A 20,564-nucleotide genomic window follows, 5' to 3' on the forward strand; every position below is an offset into this window, starting at 1 on the left:
AGATTAGCAAATATATATGGTTCTTTGATGGCGTAAACCATCTAGCCAATTGACGCTATCATCATTTCCCATGTTTCCCTCAAATACATACACGCGTATGTATTTTCCACATATTGCATCATTTAAGTTTTAGGGTGCTGTAAGTATGAGGAATAATAAAAAAAAAAATAAGTTAACATAGTATTTTCAATGAATAAAACTTTTATTTTCTAAAGTGTGAACTTTGAACAGGTTAACATATTATAACTGGTAATAGATTTATAAATAAATCTTGAAAAAAATATATTGTATATGTTTCTATAATAAAGATTAATAAGAATAATATCACCGCATCAGATTATGTTATGTAGGATCAAGATGGTTTTCATATTCTTTGTTGTGGATTCATTGTGGATCAAGTTTCTTTTCCTGTATTGAAAAAATAGTCATACACTGTGTGCACAAACAATGATGATTCAATAAAAAAATTAAAAAAATTAACTTTTTTTACGTGTTTTCTATATAATAATGTAAAAATAAACAAACCTTTTTTTTGTCATATTTGTTAATCTAAGAGTAATCGTTTTTTATTTTACATTAAGGGAAAAAATCTGTCAACTTTAATACCCAAACATTGAGAGATATTACACTGTTTCATTCGTATTGTATAATTTTCTTATTGTACTATATTTTGGTAAATATACACAGTTTCTGAAGAAGATGTGGAAATACTATTGCCATCCGAATCTGACAGTGTTTATATTAATGATGGATCAAAATTAAGAACATTTTATTTTTGTTATTGTTTCAAATAATTCAATAGGAAAATATTAAATATATTGCTGTCATAACAATATAGTTAAATATGATATTTATTCAAATAAATATATTCAGTTGAATAATATTTTATTGTTATGTAATATTAACAATAGAGAGTGGATCCTTACTAGGCATTTCCAAAGTTAGAGATATGGTCCTGTGTAGTAATATATATATTAGTGTATAGGGAAAGCAAATATGTTCATTTTAGATATGTTAATATTTTTAAAGGTACATGATTCCAGGATTCATGTTAGAAGAACAATTTAGTTTAGAATTATAATTAAATGAAAAAAAAAGTTATGAATCTAAAAATGAAGATATGGATATCAGACATTTCAAAGGTCATAACAGTTAACAAGATTATGTAAGAAATAAATTAAAAATATTATTTAATGTATGTAATATGTTTTGTTAAGAGCTGATTAAAGTACGTAAACAGGCTAAATATAAAAATGCTAAAAACTGTTTCAATAGGTATAGTTACCGCAAAACCAAATAATGAGGAGTCCTAATCTGCGGATTGCAGTTGATTGGAAGGGCAAACAAGATAACTAGTTTAGGTAAAAAAAAATTATAATTAACAATGTAAATATTAAACTATTACATTAGAACAGATGATTAAGGTACATAAATAGAAGACAAATTATCTACATCAAATTGTTTGAAAATGCATATTACCTGGAAAGTAATAAGGAGAAAAAATCTTCTTTGGCTTGCAGATGATGATTGGGAGGTCAGAACAGTAAACTAATTTAAAAAAATTGTTTAAATATATTAGCACTGCAGAAAAGTTAGCAAATGTTTAGAATAGTTGATATGCACTTTGAAATTGTATACAATTTAGAGAGCAATATTAAGGGGGGTACTCATGGAGAGATCCATGGCTAAAATCTAATCAATCTGACTAGATTGATTAGATTTTCTGCACATATCACTCGTGTGTAGCCCCCTCTGCGATAGCGATGCGCGGTCACGAACATCGCTATCGCCGCTGCTAGATTGAGCCTGCATGCAGACCATTACAGTTACATCAATTTAGAGTTAGTGTCTACTATACTATATTGACATTTGTGTGCTAATAAATTCTTTATAATTTAAAAAAATAATCAAATTTAAGGGAAGGGGGTATTGCTTGTTTGAGAAATGAGGTGTAACAATGTAAGATTGTTATTAACCAATCATAATATTTAGTATGTAACATGCACAAGAAACCATTAAAAATTTAATTAATACCTATCAGTGTTTTGCATTTTTACAGTTTATACATAAATTAGAATTTATCTTATTGTGTTAAAAACAGTTATTTCATAAGGATAAGGCCAGGATAACACAGCATGTGTCTAAATGAGTTATGGAACCACAGCATCCAGCATGCCTTTAAACTTTTTTTTTATTATAGTGATGCCAACACTGTGGCAGTGCATGCTGGGTAGTTTAGTTACACAGAAGTTGGTGAGACAAAGGTTGCCTAACCATTACCTAGTCCATGGTTTCCTTCGGCATTTTAAATACACCTCCCAGCAAGCATGGACAACATGTTTAAATATAATAAAAGCAAACCTGTGAGAGTGCATGCTGGGATGTTTATTTCAAAAGCAAATGGAGAACCACAGCATGTCCACCATGAATTAGGCAAATAAAATAATCTAACCGTTGCACTAAAAATAGGATTGCCAAAATGGTGCAACCAAATATATATATATATTTGTTTTCATATAGAAAATATTGTAAATCTGTTTGATAAACAATATAATTGTTTTAATTGAAGAATATTAATAAAATTTATGTTAAAATTAATGAAGGGAAACTTTATCAAAAACATTACATGGGTACAACTGTGCTAAACTGAAATGGGAAACCATTATATTTTAAATTTTTAAAATATAGCTAGAGATTTTTGATTGATGTATATTTTAGAATGGAAAACATAATGTAGAAAATACTTGAATAATAGTTAATTTCTATAATTATAAAAATTCTACTTACCAGTAATGATAGCATCCCAAAATTCAATATGTGAAAAGTGGTTTTTTTTTTATGGTATTTAAAATGATTGAAAGTCAACTAATGAAAAATAAACCATAGTAAATCTGAAACTTAACTTTAAAATGAAAAAATAACAATGTTTATAATTAGTTTTAAAGTTACTCCAACTTGAGATGGAAGGCAATGGCATTTAGAAATTCCATCAAATCTATGAAACCAAGTTGGGCAAAACATTTCTGTAGTGCATCTTCTCGAGCAGTATTTTCACGTTTGGTTGGTGTTCGGGCAACATTAAAGGTTACTTTTTCAATGAGCTTTGTGGTCATTTGTTGCTCCTTGTGAAGATAGGAGATAAGTTTGTAGACTCCAAACTTTTTCTCTCCCAGGAGAATATTCCATCTCCTGTGCCATCCATCCAACTTATTTTGGGTCCTTGGAATCCCACCAACCATATTGTCATGCACTGACCACATGCATGGTGGAAACAGTGGGGGAGATCTGTTTTGACTTCTGGTTCGTTCTCTAAGCCGGCCCAATATATATGTCTCCTCAAAATAAGTTACTAATGTAGCAGCATTAGGAGGCATTTCTGATTTTAATTGTTCAAATGCAGCAGGGATTTCGTCTGCTGGGAGGAAGGAAAGTGCCTGAAGGTTCCTAAGTTTCATAGCAAATGCATGATCACGTCCATATTGTACAGATAAGCCACATGATTGAATTTTTCGCCAAATATTTTGACCTAAATGAAACAAGCAACACTTATGTGTGCTACTCGGAAAAACTTGTTTAGCTGCTTGTATTGCAGCATTCTCAAAATCAGTCAAAATGTAAAGAGGAGAAAATAGAATATCATATTCCTGTGCATAATCCTGTAGGTCTTCTAAAAAACGGATATAACAAACCTCACTTTTGCTGCTAAGCAATCCATAGACCAGAGGGACGAAGCGTTGCGTACTGTCATCTGTGCCAACCATAGCATGAATTGAGTATATTTGTCTAAATAGGGTTGGACACGTTTTGAAAGTGCCATCCATTACCCAATACGGTGCCTCATGAAGCTTCCGCAAGTTAGCTTCTGTACTGAATAATAGTGTCCTTTCGTTGTGGAAAGTACTGTCCTTTCCAAGAAATTTTATCCCATCAATGTATTCCAAATTATGTGGGATATCAATATCATCGAGTGTGGTTGGCTCAGGTGGGCAATCCGCTCTCCTTACCCTTTTCACAAGTTTACGGAGGGATTCACTGTTAGGAAGACAGGCAGCACTGGTAGACGGCATTTGGGCAGTAACCGCTTGAATTATTACAGATGGTGGATCATTGGTATCCCTTGCACGTTGCTTTATTGATGCCTTGGCAATGGCAACATCTGTTTTTTCAGCCTTCGGAGTATGAGTATGTTCTCCATGAGTATTAAGTTGGTGCTGTCCTGCAACAATGGTCGTCTTTGCAAAACATGAACAAGGGCCGGTCTTCCTCTCTGTGCAGTGCCAATAGACGACATCACCACGCTGCTTGTTTTTTGCCAAAAGATATCCGTCTATGTTTAAGAGCATTCCTCTTGTAGAAGGAACCAAACGACATGAAGGTTCATCAGCTATAGTTGAAATACGAATGAGTACTTGATCAGAAGGCTGGATGAATGTCGATTATGTAGACCTGAGCAAAGAGTAACTCTTTATAGCATTTTGAAGAGGGAGGAGAGTTAAAATATATTCAAATGTAACCAATGACCAAAACTTTAAATTTAAATAAGTGGGAGGGTTAAAATTAACAAATATTTTTTTATGGTAAAACGTTGGGATATTGATTGGATTTAAATAAAAAACTTTTATTAGGATACATACCTATACTAGTATAAAATAAAAAAAATTTATACTTAGAGAGGTTTGTCAATAATATATGGAGAGTGCCGCCATACGATTGTTCATGGTCTGGAATGAGACTTGTAGCGACACGCAATAGAAATAACTTTGTGGGTGCCAGAGTCTCATTAGAGGCACATCAAGGGGTACAGGGGGAGGTATGAGAAGAATGGGAGTGTACGTCCAGAAATAGAGGGGTGCGCAGGGAGGGGGGGCTAGTGTACCATGCAGGGAATGATTGACGGTAGTGGGTAAAGGCTTGTGGGAGATTGGCGGTCAGCCTTGGACTTGTAGTTCCACGCATAAGAGGAAAGTCGGGCGGCTGAATCTATTAGCGGGGGTAGCGTCTAATGCAAGACGCCTGATGGGGTGCGCAGGGATGGGGGGGGCTAGTGTACCATGCAGGGAATGATTGACGGCAGTGGGTAAAGGCTTGTGGGAGATTGGCGGGCAGCCTTGGACTTGTAGTTCAATGCTTTAGAGGAGGGTCTTTGATTTGGAAATTAGCGGAGGAAGCTTTTCATTTTGGATGGTGAAGGGTTAGCTCTTCTGTCTTTGTAAATATTACTTTTTATATGATCAATTTCCTTATAATAAGTATAGTGTAAAAGTGAATATTTCTACCTCCCTAATGAAGGGTTAAAACATGCTATATGAATTGTTATGTGTTTGAATAGACACGTACGCACTCTCTACAAGATGCCTTTGTCTGTTCATATAATATAAGGCTTGTGTGTGTCTTATCTTCAAGGACAATTACATACCAGATCAAAACTGTTACTTCTGTGTGTTACTAAAATATCCTGCATGTAATGTCGTATGCTACTTCTATTTATCCAATCATATGCTTGCACATATTGTATACACCCATGTTTCTTTTCTTTATAGTACGCTGTAATTTATTAAATAAACAGTGTGAATCTTTACTGCTTGTGTTGTGCATGTACCTTGTGGCTAAAAGTTCACACCCCAGACGTCTAAGAGGCCATCACATCGAGGGTTAAAGAATATAAGGACATATATCCTTTCAGCTGGGGGCTACGTCCGCGATTCAGTGATCGTCCCTGAATGGTAAGATAGAGAATTTATTGTCTGTCTTTGCCATACAGGATTGCGGTCATACACTGAAGCTGAATCCGTGTCAGTGTTCCGGGAACACGTGACAAGGTAATATTTAAGTCCGGGACTTAATATTACGAAGTTTTATGTAAAAGCATAAAACAGGTATCAGGGATACCATAGAATCTTTAATGTCTGGGACTTAAAGATACGTCTGAGAAAGGACCCGGGGTCCAAGCGCAATTCTCCAAAGACGTCAGTATCTGGGATACTTAAAAATAGACCTGGGGTCTATACGTAACGTAGAGAATACCTCGATTTGATCGTCTATATATTTTTGTATGTTTGTAGTGAGATAAGTTCTTATATTTGGTCCAGACGGCTGGTAAGTTTTCGTCTGCCAGATATCTTTACTCAAACACTTTTCTTGCTTCCTGTCTAAAACGCTGTATTTTTCTGACATCTTGTACGAATGGTAAGTATCGTACCCGTCAAAAGATTTCATGTTCTCACTGTACAGATAATATTGTGATATTGTCAATGACTAATTAACTGGTTAGCTGATGCATGTATAGTAAGTAGAGTGTTGTATATTTTAGATATTTTCTTTTAAAGTTGTACTGCTGATTTATATTACTGTCTGACAATGGGCTCTAGTCAGAGTAAAAAACTACATATCCCCCGCCCCTCCCTGGTGAGACATGCAAGATGTATGTCGCCCGCAACTCTACCTCAGAGTATTACTTAGTTAACCCATGGGTGGATAATTTAGCGGGATGGACAGAGAAAGCAGGACAGGACCCATTCCTACGGGAAGGCAGTAATTACCCTTTCTATATGGAGGATTACAAATGTCAGTTCACAACAGCACAGAAGCGAAGCAGTGAGAAACTGTATCCCTCTCGCCTCCCCCCTTGCATTCCAATGTATCCTGCGCTTGAGGACACAGATCTCTTGGCAGCAGTAACCCTTTCACACCAAATGGGATTGCCTCCAGCTCCACTGCTGGAGGGTGCGTCCACTAGCTCTATCCCTAGCACCAATAACCCAGAGTTTAGATAATAGTAAAACACTGTCCCAAGCCCACTATTACCCTCGATGGCTGTATATCTTATTTGCGCAAAGCTTGCAAAGGACGCAGCTATACATTTATATGAGAAAGAGGCTGCAGGGTGTTTTGATGTAAAAAGAAACCTGCACTCACTCATACCTATCAGAACTCCAGACGCTTTGACAGACAGAACCAACCCCGCAGTCAGGGAACATTCCAAAGACCCCGCGCACTGACGGGGCCCGGAGGAGGGTATCCCAGCCTTTATTCAACTCACCCGTCATAGTAAAGATTCACCTCTGCTGCCACTTATTATAAATGGAAGTAAAATTCCCTTTTTAGTGGACAGCGGTGCAACAACCAGTGTTTTGTGTTCTGACTTATGCAGTATCCCCTCTCACCAGAAAAGATAGAAGGTCTCCGCCCCATGATACAGCAATTCTTACAACAGGGTATTCTCAGACATATTGTATCACCATACTGTACTCCTGTGAACCCTGTTGCCAAAGCTGATGGCAGTATAAGATTTGTACAGAATCTCAGAGCGATCAATCAGCTAATTGTCCCAATTGCACCAATTGTTCCAGATGTAAACTCACTCATTTCTGCAATCCCTGCAGATGCTGCGTTCTTCTCTGTATTTGATTTGAAGAATGCCTTTTTTCAGCATACCTGTAGATTCACAGACACAATTACTTTTGCCTTTTCTTTTGAGGGTAAACAACTTACCTGGTGCAGATTATTGACGCACCTGTTGTCTCCAGGCCACATTGAGGCCCTGGCAACCTCACCATGGTTCAGTCCTGCTACAGTATGCAGATGATCTGCTGCTCTGTAGTAAAACTGAGGAGGCCTGCCGAGTGGATGGTGTTTCATTACTAAACTGGCTTTGTGAATGTGGACACAAGGTGTCCAAAATAAAAATGCAATGGTGTAAAAAGCATGTTGATTACTTGGGTTTTGTGCTCACTCAGGGAGAGAGGAAAGTCAGTCCACAACGCATACAGTCTGTATTGGGCCTGGTCACCCCAACTACCCAGAAGGAACTACTGTCCTTCCTGGGTATGGTAAATTACTGCAGACAGTGGATATCTGATTGCTCTTATTATGATAACATTTTGAGACAAGCCACACTGAAGGACAAACCTAAAACTGTACAATGGTCACAAGAAATGTTAACTGCATATGAAAGTTTAAAATGTATGTTGATAAAAAGTCCGGCACTTGGCCTCCCCAGTTATGTGCTACCTTTCCATCTATATGCAAGGGACAATTGTAAAACCATGGCGGGGGTGCTCACACAGTTTCATGGAGGGAAGTTGCGCCCCGTGGCATTTTTTTTTTTTTTCCCAAAGTCATGCCAGTGTCTGTGCAAGGTATGCCTGCCTGCCTCAGGGCTTTGGCAGCCTGTGCAATGGTTGCAGAAATGGCCACTACCCTCACTTTAGGCCACATCACAGTACTCCACACCACACATGATGTCCTGGCAATACTTAAAGGCTTGCACACACAGCACATGTCAGCACAACACCTTAGTGGATATGAAGTACTCCTTTTGAGTAACCCTACCCTTACCATCAAGTACACTGCTAGTTCTTCTGGCCCTGCACCCATTCTCAATGCCCTTTTAGGCTTGAAAGGTCCTGAGGACGAACCACCCGACCTACATGACTGTGCTGCTTCCATTGAAGCTGAAACTTCTCCCAGACTTGACATGTCTCCCGTTCCCATACCAGGCGCAGACATAGTTTTTGTTGACGGCTCCTGTAGTAGGCCCAATGACAATACATACCAGGCTGGCTATGCCATTGTCACCCTCCCTGACACTGTGTTGGAAACCCTGCCAATACCTTATCAGTCCGCGCAAGCTGCAGAACTCATTGCACTCACTAGAGCATGTCCCTCCCTTGACAACGTCCATCTGCTCACTCAACTTCAAGCTGCTGCGACTAATACTGATCTCTCCGACTGGACTTACCCAATTCTGCAGAAAAAATCCTAAATCAGGATTAATCTGCAAAGAGGGGAAACCCTGTATACCCCAGTCCAGTGCCCCTTTGCTCGTTGCCCAGTGCCGTGGTGTTGGTCACCGTGGTGAAGCCACAACGCTCCTCCTACTAACCAATGATTTTTATGTTACTAATGCCGAATCACTTGTGGACCAGTATGTTAGCAGATGCATCACTTGCCTCAGGAACAACCCTAATAAAGCTAAACACCAGCATCTTGAATACCCCACAGAAAACTCTAGGATACTCACCCTTTGAAATACTAATGGGTAGACCCTTTTCCTACACCCTGGGCTAAGAAACCACTAGTAATACAGGAAGGAGATCTAGAACTTATAAGGGAAGAGTATGTCAGGTCCCTGATAACAAAACTGAATGAAATTGAACATGAGGTTGTTTGTAAAAACCCTTTGAATCTACAGGAACCTACACACCCCTTTAAAGTCAGAGACAGAGTCGTGGTGAAGGTGCTCCCCAGGAACAAGAGCCCAGGAGACTTCACCTATGGTCCAGAGACAGAGGTCGTAGCAGTTACCCGAACAGCAGTCCTGACAGAGGAAAGTCCTACCTGGATCCATGCATCCCGAGTAAAAAAGGTTCCTAGACCAGACCTAGAGAGGGAAGCAAGTGATTCCAGTGAGGTACGAACCGGGGCAGACAGCCCTGACCTCCCACCTAGCGAAGAAAGAAGAACAGAAGAAGATGAGGAACCTGTCCCCTATCTCTATCCTGGGGACTATCTCGATAGCCCTACTGGCCCTCATTCACCTCACAATATGTGAAGTCGACATCACACAAACAGATGGGGTCCCCACCTTGTGGTACAATTCCTCCAATACACACGTAGCCACATACATCCTTGATTATTTCATGTTCCCTAAACTTGCTGACAACAAACATTTCATACAGCAGAAAAGGAAATCAGGAATGTCTGAGACAGTATATATTTGTGTTACTGACGAATGGTACTATGACATTAGATATTATGGATCTAATTGTAATTCCTGGGAAGCTGTGGGGTGGAATACAGGAGCAGATTGGAAATATGGCCCATCATTTGCAAAAAATAGATATAGCAAATATCCCCAAAACAAACCTTTAAAGCCCCATATTGCCACTTCTAAAGATATGGTGGCTATTACTAACCCTACCTTTGAAGACACCCTAGCTATTGAAACTGGTTTCTCTGACATTAATTTTGGTTGGAGTGGATGAAGTATAGTGCTAACAAACACAATAAAAGCAACTGTTATGTCTGTGGCAAATCTAGGCCCCACCTAGGTACAGTGCCCCTTAATATACCCCTAGAACAGGAAAATTGTTTTTTTCAGCCTTTTTAATGATCACCGATGACCCCACTCCTCCCTCTAATACTCCTGCTAATCGAAAGAAAAGAGCACTCCCAGGAGGTAGCTTTGACCCCCACGTATACATTGATGCTATAAGGGTCCCAAGAGGTGTTCCAAATGAGTTCAAAGCTAGAGATGAGGTGGCTGCGGGTTTTGAGTCATTGTTTCCTATAGTAACTGTAAATAAAAACGTAGCCTGGATTAATTATATATATTATAATCAACAAAGATTTGTTAATGATACCAAAGATGCTCTTAAAGGTATAGCTGAACAGCTAGAAGCCACTTCCCAAATGACATTCCAAAATAGAATGGCCCTTGACATGATCCTAGCAGAAAAAGGCGGTACATGTGTTTACATTAGTAAGGTAGAAGGCTGTTGTACATATATTCCTGACAACACTGGTCCCAATGGTAAGGTTACTTTAGCCATAAACAAGTTAGAAACCTTATCCATAGAACTTAAGAAAATTCAGGTATTGATAACCCATGGAGCCAATATTTTGGGTGGTTTGAAAATTGGAAACAGGCTCTTGTGCAAATAAGCATATTCATACTTGTAACTTTAATTCTTGTAGGCATTATAGTTTATTGTGTCATTCCCTGTGGAAAGAAACTTACCTCCAAAGGCATTGATAAGGCCCTGATGTACTATGATATAACCACCAGTCCTGTCACCTCCTCTGATAGTAAGGGACCCGACGATTATGTCCAATATCTCAAGAACTGGAGGAACAAGAAAGGAGCCTCACTCAAGAATCATATCATATAATAATCATGATTCTAAGAGGGGATTGAAGGGTTAGCTCTTCTGTCTTTGTAAATATTACTTTTTATATGATCAATTTCCTTATAATAAGTATAGTGTAAAAGTGAATATTTCTACCTCCCTAATGAAGGGTTAAAACATGCTATATGAATTGTTATGTGTTTGAATAGACACGTACGCACTCTCTACAAGATGCCTTTGTCTGTTCATATAATATAAGGCTTGTGTGTGTCTTATCTTCAAGGACAATTACATACCAGATCAAAACTGTTACTTCTGTGTGTTACTAAAATATCCTGCATGTAGTGTCGTATGCTACTTCTATTTATCCAATCATATGCTTGCACATATTGTATACACCCATGTTTCTTTTCTTTATAGTACGCTGTAATTTATTAAATAAACAGTGTGAATCTTTACTGCTTGTGTTGTGCATGTACCTTGTGGCTAAAAGTTCACACTCCAGACGTCTAAGAGGCCATCACATCGAGGGTTAAAGAATATAAGGACATATATCCTTTCAGATGGATTGGGGGGGGTGTAAATTTGGGAAGGGTGATGACTTCAATGAGGGTGCATAGAATAGTCTGGGGGGGGGTTTATTATTTGGAGTTTGAAAACAACACGCACCCAACATGTTCTTGGGTGCGTGATCATTCAAAGGTTTTGACAGGAGAGACATGGGGTCTGGAGGAGACAATAAGATAAGTGGTGAACTTTATGTGACTCGGATTAGTATGGTGTTTGTATGTAAGAGACTTGGAGTCTACAGATAGGGGTGTACGGGAGACAAAAACATGATTTAATTTGTTTAGTATGGGTGCGCAGGGAGGGGGGTGGGGGCTAGTGTACCATGCAGGGAATGATTGACGGCAGTGGGTAAAGGCTTGTGGGAGATTGGCGGGCAGCCTTGTACTTGTAGTTCCACGCATAAGAGGAAAGTCGGGCGGCTGAATCTATTAGTGGGGGTAGCGTCTAATGCAAGACGCCTGATGGGGTGCGCAGGGATGGGGGGGGCTAGTGTACCATGCAGGGAATGATTGACGGCAGTGGGTAAAGGCTTGTGGGAGATTGGCGGTCAGCCTTGGACTTGTAGTTCCACGCATAAGAGGAAAGTCGGGCGGCTGAATCTATTAGCGGGGGTAGCGTCTAATGCAAGACGCCTGATGGGGTGCGCAGGGATGGGGGGGGCTAGTGTACCATGCAGGGAATAATTGACGGCAGTGGGTAAAGGCTTGATGGAGATTGGCGGTCAGCCTTGGACTTGTAGTTCCAGGCATAAGAGGAGAGTCGGGCGGCTGAAGCTATCAACGGGGGTAGCGTCTAATGCAAGACGCCTGATGGGGTGCAGGGGGGTGGGGTGTGAAGAGAACACATAGGAGTGTACGTCCAGAAATAGAGGGGTGCGCAGGGATGGGGGGGGGGCTAGTGTACCATGCAGGGAATGATTGACGGCAGTGGGTAAAGGCTTGTGGGAGATTGGCGGTCAGCCTTGGACTTGTAGTTCCACGCATAAGAGGAAAGTCGGGCGGCTGAATCTATTAGCGGGGGTAGCGTCTAATGCAAGACGCCTGATGGGGTGCGCAGGGATTGGGGGGGGCTAGTGTACCATGCAGGGAATGATTGACGGCAGTGGGTAAAGGCTTGTGGGAGATTGGCGGGCAGCCTTGGACTTGTAGTTCAATGCTTTAGAGGAGGGTCTTTGATTTGGAAATTAGCGGAGGAAGCTTTTCATTTTGGATGGATTGGGGGGGGTGTAAATTTGGGAAGGGTGATGACTTCAATGAGGGTGCATAGAATAGTCTGGGGGGGGGGTTTATTATTTGGAGTTTGAAAACAACACGCACCCAACATGTTCTTGGGTGCGTGATCATTCAAAGGTTTTGACAGGAGAGACATGGGGTCTGGAGGAGACAATAAGATAAGTGGTGAACTTTATGTGACTCGGATTAGTATGGTGTTTGTATGTAAGAGACTTGGAGTCTACAGATAGGGGTGTACGGGAGACATAAACATGATTTCATTTGTTTAGTATGGGTGCGCAGGGAGGGGGGGGGGATAGTGTACCATGCAGGGAATGATTGACGACAGTGGGTAAAGGCTTGATGGAGATTGGCGGTCAGCCTTGGACTTGTAGTTCCAGGCATAAGAGGAGAGTCGGGCGGCTGAAGCTATCAAAGGGGGTAGCGTCTAATGCAAGACGCCTGATGGGGTGCGCGGGGATTGGGGGGGGCTAGTGTACCATGCAGGGAATAATTGACGGCAGTGGGTAAAGGCTTGATGGAGATTGGCGGTCAGCCTTGGACTTGTAGTTCCAGGCATAAGAGGAGAGTCGGGCGGCTGAAGCTATCAACGGGGGTAGCGTCTAATGCAAGATGCCTGATGGGGTGCAGGGGGGTGGGGTGTGAAGAGAACACATAGGAGTGTACGTCCAGAAATAGAGGGGTGCGCAGGGATGGGGGGGGGCTAGTGTACCATGCAGGGAATGATTGACGGCAGTGGGTAAAGGCTTGTGGGAGATTGGCGGTCAGCCTTGGACTTGTAGTTCCACGCATAAGAGGAAAGTCGGGCGGCTGAATCTATTAGCGGGAGTAGCGTCTAATGCAAGACGCCTGATGGGGTGCGCGGGGATGGGGGGGGGCTAGTGTACCATGCAGGGAATGATTGACGGCAGTGGGTAAAGGCTTGTGGGAGATTGGCTGGCAGCCTTGTACTTGTAGTTCCACGCATAAGAGGAAAGTCGGCCGGCTGAATCTATTAGCGGGGGTAGCGTCTAATGCAAGACGCCTGATGGGGTGCGCAGGGATGTGGGGGGCTAGTGTACCATGCAGGGAATAATTGACGGCAGTGGGTAAAGGCTTGATGGAGATTGGCGGTCAGCCTTGGACTTGTAGTTCCAGGCATAAGAGGAGAGTCGGGCGGCTGAAGCTATCAACGGGGGTAGCGTCTAATGCAAGACGCCTGATGGGGTGCAGGGGGGTGGGGTGTGAAGAGAACACATAGGAGTGTACGTCCAGAAATAGAGGGGTGCGCAGGGATGGGGGGGGGCTAGTGTACCATGCAGGGAATGATTGACGGCAGTGGGTAAAGGCTTGTGGGAGATTGGCGGTCAGCCTTGGACTTGTAGTTCCACGCATAAGAGGAAAGTCGGGCGGCTGAATCTATTAGCGGGGGTAGCGTCTAATGCAAGACGCCTGATGGGGTGCGCAGGGATGGGGGGGGCTAGTGTACCATGCAGGGAATGATTGACGGCAGTGGGTAAAGGCTTGTGGGAGATTGGCGGGCAGCCTTGGACTTGTAGTTCAATGCTTTAGAGGAGGGTCTTTGATTTGGAAATTAGCGGAGGAAGCTTTTCATTTTGGATGGATTGGGGGGGGTGTAAATTTGGGAAGGGTGATGACTTCAATGAGGGTGCATAGAATAGTCTGGGGGGGGGGGGGGGTTTATTATTTGGAGTTTGAAAACAACACGCACCCAACATGTTCTTGGGTGCGTGATCATTCAAAGGTTTTGACAGGAGAGACATGGGGTCTGGAGGAGACAATAAGATAAGTGGTGAACTTTATGTGACTCGGATTAGTATGGTGTTTGTATGTAAGAGACTTGGAGTCTACAGATAGGGGTGTACGGGAGACATAAACATGATTTCATTTGTTTAGTATGGGTGCGCAGGGAGGGGGGGGGGGATAGTGTACCATGCAGGGAATGATTGACGACAGTGGGTAAAGGCTTGATGGAGATTGGCGGTCAGCCTTGGACTTGTAGTTCCAGGCATAAGAGGAGAGTCGGGCGGCTGAAGCTATCAACGGGGGTAGCGTCTAATGCAAGACGCCTGATGGGGTGCAGGTGGGTGGGGTGTGAAGAGAACACATAGGAGTGTACGTCCAGAAATAGAGGGATGCGCAGGGATGGGGGGGGCTAGTGTACCATGCAGGGAATGATTGACGGCAGTGGGTAAAGGCTTGTGGGAGATTGGCGGTCAGCCTTGGACTTGTAGTTCCACGCATAAGAGGAAAGTCGGGCGGCTGAATCTATTAGCGGGAGTAGCGTCTAATGCAAGACGCCTGATGGGGTGCGCGGGGATGGGGGGGGCTAGTGTACCATGCAGGGAATGATTGACGGCAGTGGGTAAAGGCTTGTGGGAGATTGGCTGGCAGCCTTGTACTTGTAGTTCCACGCATAAGAGGAAAGTCGGCCGGCTGAATCTATTAGCGGGGGTAGCGTCTAATGCAAGACGCCTGATGGGGTGCGCAGGGATGTGGGGGGCTAGTGTACCATGCAGGGAATAATTGACGGCAGTGGGTAAAGGCTTGATGGAGATTGGCGGTCAGCCTTGGACTTGTAGTTCCAGGCATAAGAGGAGAGTCGGGCGGCTGAAGCTATCAACGGGGGTAGCGTCTAATGCAAGACGCCTGATGGGGTGCAGGGGGGTGGGGTGTGAAGAGAACACATAGGAGTGTACGTCCAGAAATAGAGGGGTGCGCAGGGATGGGGGGGGGGCTAGTGTACCATGCAGGGAATGATTGACGGCAGTGGGTAAAGGCTTGTGGGAGATTGGCGGTCAGCCTTGGACTTGTAGTTCCACGCATAAGAGGAAAGTCGGGCGGCTGAATCTATTAGCGGGGGTAGCGTCTAATGCAAGACGCCTGATGGGGTGCGCGGGGATTGGGGGGGGCTAGTGTACCATGCAGGGAATAATTGACGGCAGTGGGTAAAGGCTTGATGGAGATTGGCGGTCAGCCTTGGACTTGTAGTTCCAGGCATAAGAGGAGAGTCGGGCGGCTGAAGCTATCAACGGGGGTAGCGTCTAATGCAAGACGCCTGATGGGGTGCAGGGGGGTGGGGTGTGAAGAGAACACATAGGAGTGTACGTCCAGAAATAGAGGGGTGCGCAGGGATGGGGGGGGGCTAGTGTACCATGCAGGGAATGATTGACTGCAGTGGGTAAAGGTTTGTGGGAGATTGGCGGTCAGCCTTGGACTTGTAGTTCCACGCATAAGAGGAAAGTCGGGTGGCTGAATCTATTAGCGGGAGTAGCGTCTAATGCAAGATTCCTGATGGGGTGCGCGGGGATGGGGGGGGGCTAGTGTACCATGCAGGGAATGATTGACGGCAGTGGGTAAAGGCTTGTGGGAGATTGGCTGGCAGCCTTGTACTTGTAGTTCCACGCATAAGAGGAAAGTCGGCCGGCTGAATCTATTAGCGGGGGTAGCGTCTAATGCAAGACGCCTGATGGGGTGCGCAGGGATGTGGGGGGCTAGTGTACCATGCAGGGAATAATTGACGGCAGTGGGTAAAGGCTTGATGGAGATTGGCGGTCAGCCTTGGACTTGTAGTTCCAGGCATAAGAGGAGAGTCGGGCGGCTGAAGCTATCAACGGGGGTAGCGTCTAATGCAAGACGCCTGATGGGGTGCAGGGGGGTGGGGTGTGAAGAGAACACATAGGAGTGTACGTCCAGAAATAGAGGGGTGCGCAGGGATGGGGGGGGGCTAGTGTACCATGCAGGGAATGATTGACGGCAGTGGGTAAAGGCTTGTGGGAGATTGGCGGTCAGCCTTGGACTTGTAGTTCCACGCATAAGAGGAAAGTCGGGCGGCTGAATCTATTAGCGGGGGTAGCGTCTAATGCAAGACGCCTGATGGGGTGCGCAGGGATGGGGGGGGCTAGTGTACCATGCAGGGAATGATTGACGGCAGTGGGTAAAGGCTTGTGGGAGATTGGCGGGCAGCCTTGGACTTGTAGTTCAATGCTTTAGAGGAGGGTCTTTGATTTGGAAATTAGCGGAGGAAGCTTTTCATTTTGGATGGATTGGGGGGGGTGTAAATTTGGGAAGGGTGATGACTTCAATGAGGGTGCATAGAATAGTCTGGGGGGGGGGTTTATTATTTGGAGTTTGAAAACAACACGCACCCAACATGTTCTTGGGTGCGTGATCATTCAAAGGTTTTGACAGGAGAGACATGGGGTCTGGAGGAGACAATAAGATAAGTGGTGAACTTTATGTGACTCGGATTAGTATGGTGTTTGTATGTAAGAGACTTGGAGTCTACAGATAGGGGTGTACGGGAGACATAAACATGATTTCATTTGTTTAGTATGGGTGCGCAGGGAGGGGGGGGGGATAGTGTACCATGCAGGGAATGATTGACGACAGTGGGTAAAGGCTTGATGGAGATTGGCGGTCAGCCTTGGACTTGTAGTTCCAGGCATAAGAGGAGAGTCGGGCGGCTGAAGCTATCAACGGGGGTAGCGTCTAATGCAAGACGCCTGATGGGGTGCAGGGGGGTGGGGTGTGAAGAGAACACATAGGAGTGTACGTCCAGAAATAGAGGGGTGCGCAGGGATGGGGGGGGCTAGTGTACCATGCAGGGAATGATTGACGGCAGTGGGTAAAGGCTTGTGGGAGATTGGCGGGCAGCCTTGTACTTGTAGTTCCACGCATAAGAGGAAAGTCGGGCGGCTGAATCTATTAGCGGGGGTAACGTCTGATTCAGGAGGAATTTGGAAGGGTTGCAGGGGGGGTCATCACAGTATTGTAGAAATATTGGTAGGTCTATTATTGTTATGTCGATGTATATTTTGTCGATCTGTTTGTTGTCTGTTTTAATGTTGTCGACCTTTATGTTTGTCTATCTTACGGTGTGTCTGATCCATGTGATGTCTATTAATGTTGTGTCGATCTGTTTGTTGTCTGTTTTAATGTTGTCGACCTTTATGTTTGTCTATCTTACGGTGTGTGTGATCCATGTGATGTCTATTAATGTTGTGTCGATCTGTTTGTTGTCTGTTTTAATGTTGTCGACCTTTATGTTTGTCTATCTTACGGTGTGTCTGATCCATGTGATGTCTATTAATGTTGTGTCGATCTGTTTGTTGTCTGTTTTAATGTTGTCGACCTTTATGTTTGTCTATCTTACGGTGTGTCTGATCCATGTGATGTCTATTGTTGTTGTGTCGATGTATTTTTTGTCGATATATTTGTTGTCTATGTTTCTTGTTGTCTAGGTTTGTGTTTGTCGATGACTGTTTTATCGAACTATTGGTTTGTATATATGTTTAGTGTCGATCAGTTTGAATGTCTATATGTTTGTTGTCGATGATTGTAATGTCTGTGATATTTCCGTTCTATGTTTTCTTTTGTCTGTGAACATGTTGTCGATGTTGTCATGTGTCTATGTTGTGTTTGTCGGTGTTGTTTTGTTGTCGGACATGCTGTTGTCGACCTGTTGTTGTTGTCGATGTAATGTTTGTCGACCTTTTAGTGTTGTCGATCAAGTAAGTTCGATTTTAGGTTGTCGATCTCTTGGTTGTCGGTCTTTGCTGGTTCGATAAGCCGTCCGGATACCATGAGTATATGTGTGTAAATACAGTGTGTGGCACTGGCATATCATATAATGTGGGGCAGATGCCGCCAGGTTGGGGGCATGCACAGCACACACAGCCAGACCAGAGTGGCATTATATATGTGTGTGTAATTTTATTTATATATATATATATATATATATATATACACAGTGTGGTGCAGCAGCGGAAATGGCCTGGGTAGAATGTACACAACTGTGACCTTTTATATTTATTTATTTATTTATATTAAATACAAATGTTTCTTATGTGATTTTTTTTATTTATTTTGTTAGTCTTCTTGGCCAAGTTTGGACTGGAGGACTACTAGCTGATGTGAACAAGAAGGTGGTCACCGTAATAGGCAGCTTCACATACAAAATAATGTTGAATGATGATGAAAGTTCAGAAACTTTGCCTTAAACTGCAGCTTTGGCAATGGGAAGTAAACGGAGAGATGATTTATGGACACACTTCAGTTACTGTAAATCTGAAAGAAAGACACATTGTATTGTTTCCACTGATGGAGTGCTGTGTGGAATTAAGATTGCTGGGGAAAAAACACTACAAATTTAAAGAGACACTTGAAGACACAACGTCCTTCAGTGTTTTCTAAGGTAAATATGACCTGTATTGGATGTGGAAGTGAATAAAGATAAAATATGTGAGGAGCTGAACTGTGTGTGTGGAGTTGGGTCAGGTGGACTGGATAGAATGTGTACACTGTGTAGGTTCTGATTGGCTGGGTATGTGTAATTACATAGCTTATAAAGAAGCTTATGTCAGTGGTTGTTCTGGAATTTGATAATGTGCCCTGAGGTGAGATCTGAAATTTGTGGAGATGCTTCTTCTTGAAGGTTTGAAGTCGGAGACAACAAGAATGTCCGAGTCAGAGATGTGTGTGGATGACTGAAGTTTGAAATCCGTGAAAGACATACTGTGCATATAACCTGATTTTGAGTCAAAAAGATATTGAATAATAAAAAATACTTTTTTAATACTCAGATTCCGGAGAAAATCACTGTGCCAAAAACAGGCAGGGGAAAAGAAAAGCAACACACATATTTTCCAAATGTGATTGCTTTGGCTTCAAAGTACCATCCAGAAGCAAAAGAACAACAAACTAAAGACAGAGCTCTAGCCATGTGGATAGGTCATAGTGGTCTGCCATTCCATACAGTGGAGGACAAAGAATTAATTTGCATGATGGAGGCGTTTGACAGAAGACTGACCATCTCTAAGAAAACCAAAATAAACAACCTCATTGATATCATTTATAAGGATGAAAAAATTAAATGTAAATATTGAGTATCCAGTGCACGGAAAATAACAATTGGTCTAGACATTTGGAAAACCGACTGACTGCTACGTACCTTGCCTTAAGTGCGTGTTACTTTTGCACTGTGCAAAAGCAATGTGAACACATACTACTCTGTCTCAAAGAGATCCCCCATCCACATACTGCTCTTTCCATCAAAGCTTGTGTTGACCAGTGCTATGAAATGTGGGGAATACCAGAAAACAAGATTTTTACAGTCATCACGGATAATGGGAGCAACATGGTCGCTGCATTCAGACTGGAAGAAGACAAAATAAGCTCTGCAGATTCTGAAGAGGAAGAGGAGAGTGAGAGAGAACATGAAAATGAGGAAGCAAGGTAAGCCTATTAGATTTATTACATGTCAATTAAAAGTACATAAAAAATTATAATAATAATAAAGTACTTTGTCCTTGGTGGTCTTTATCTCAGGTATGGAAGCATTATGGAGCGGACACCCTGTTCTGTTCACACATTGCAGTTAGTCATCAAAATGGTCCACAAAGAAGTATCTTTTGCCCATCTATTGGAAAAGGTGAAATCAGTTGTCAAACAGTTTTGCAGGTCTTCAGTTGCAATGGAGAAACTTTGGCAGCTATGTGGACTTATTTTAATTAAAGATTGTGTGACAAGATGGTCCAGCAAATTTCTAATGGTTTTATGCCTTCTTCAGGCGAAGGATTACGTGGTTCTTGTTGCAGATGAGATGGGTTGGGATTGTCTCCTGCAAAGTGAGTGGATCAAGCTAACTGCTATCCGAGATCTCTTGCTGCCCTTTGCTGATCACAGAAAAAACACTGAAAAGTGATACAATGTCTCTGTTTTTGATAGTGTCAGCCTTACTGGACTTGATTACTCCCCTCTCTCAGTTCTCTCTTGTATCAGCTCACAGAAACCTGCGTGTACTGGCAGACAAAATGAAAGTGAACCTGGAACAACGCTACAGCTGCTTCCTATTTCCCAATCTGTCAAAGTTCTCTCCATTTGCAGCAGCTGTTTGTTTTCTTGACCCAAC

General features: G+C 42.7%; 1 long non-coding RNA gene across 1 annotated transcript; it reads right to left on the reverse strand.

Annotated features, from left to right (window-relative positions):
• Positions 1–221: 221 nt before the first annotated feature.
• On the reverse strand, positions 222–1,549 carry LOC135024757 (uncharacterized). The gene is made up of 3 exons (XR_010221620.1): positions 1,480–1,549; positions 1,286–1,352; positions 222–408 (listed from the first exon to the last, which is right to left on the reverse strand). It is a non-coding gene; the product is annotated as an uncharacterized LOC135024757 (long non-coding RNA).
• Positions 1,550–20,564: the final 19,015 nt, after the last annotated feature.

Source organism: Pseudophryne corroboree, chromosome 1, assembly GCF_028390025.1.
Source record: "Pseudophryne corroboree isolate aPseCor3 chromosome 1, aPseCor3.hap2, whole genome shotgun sequence".
NCBI classification, from domain to species: domain Eukaryota; kingdom Metazoa; phylum Chordata; class Amphibia; order Anura; family Myobatrachidae; genus Pseudophryne; species Pseudophryne corroboree.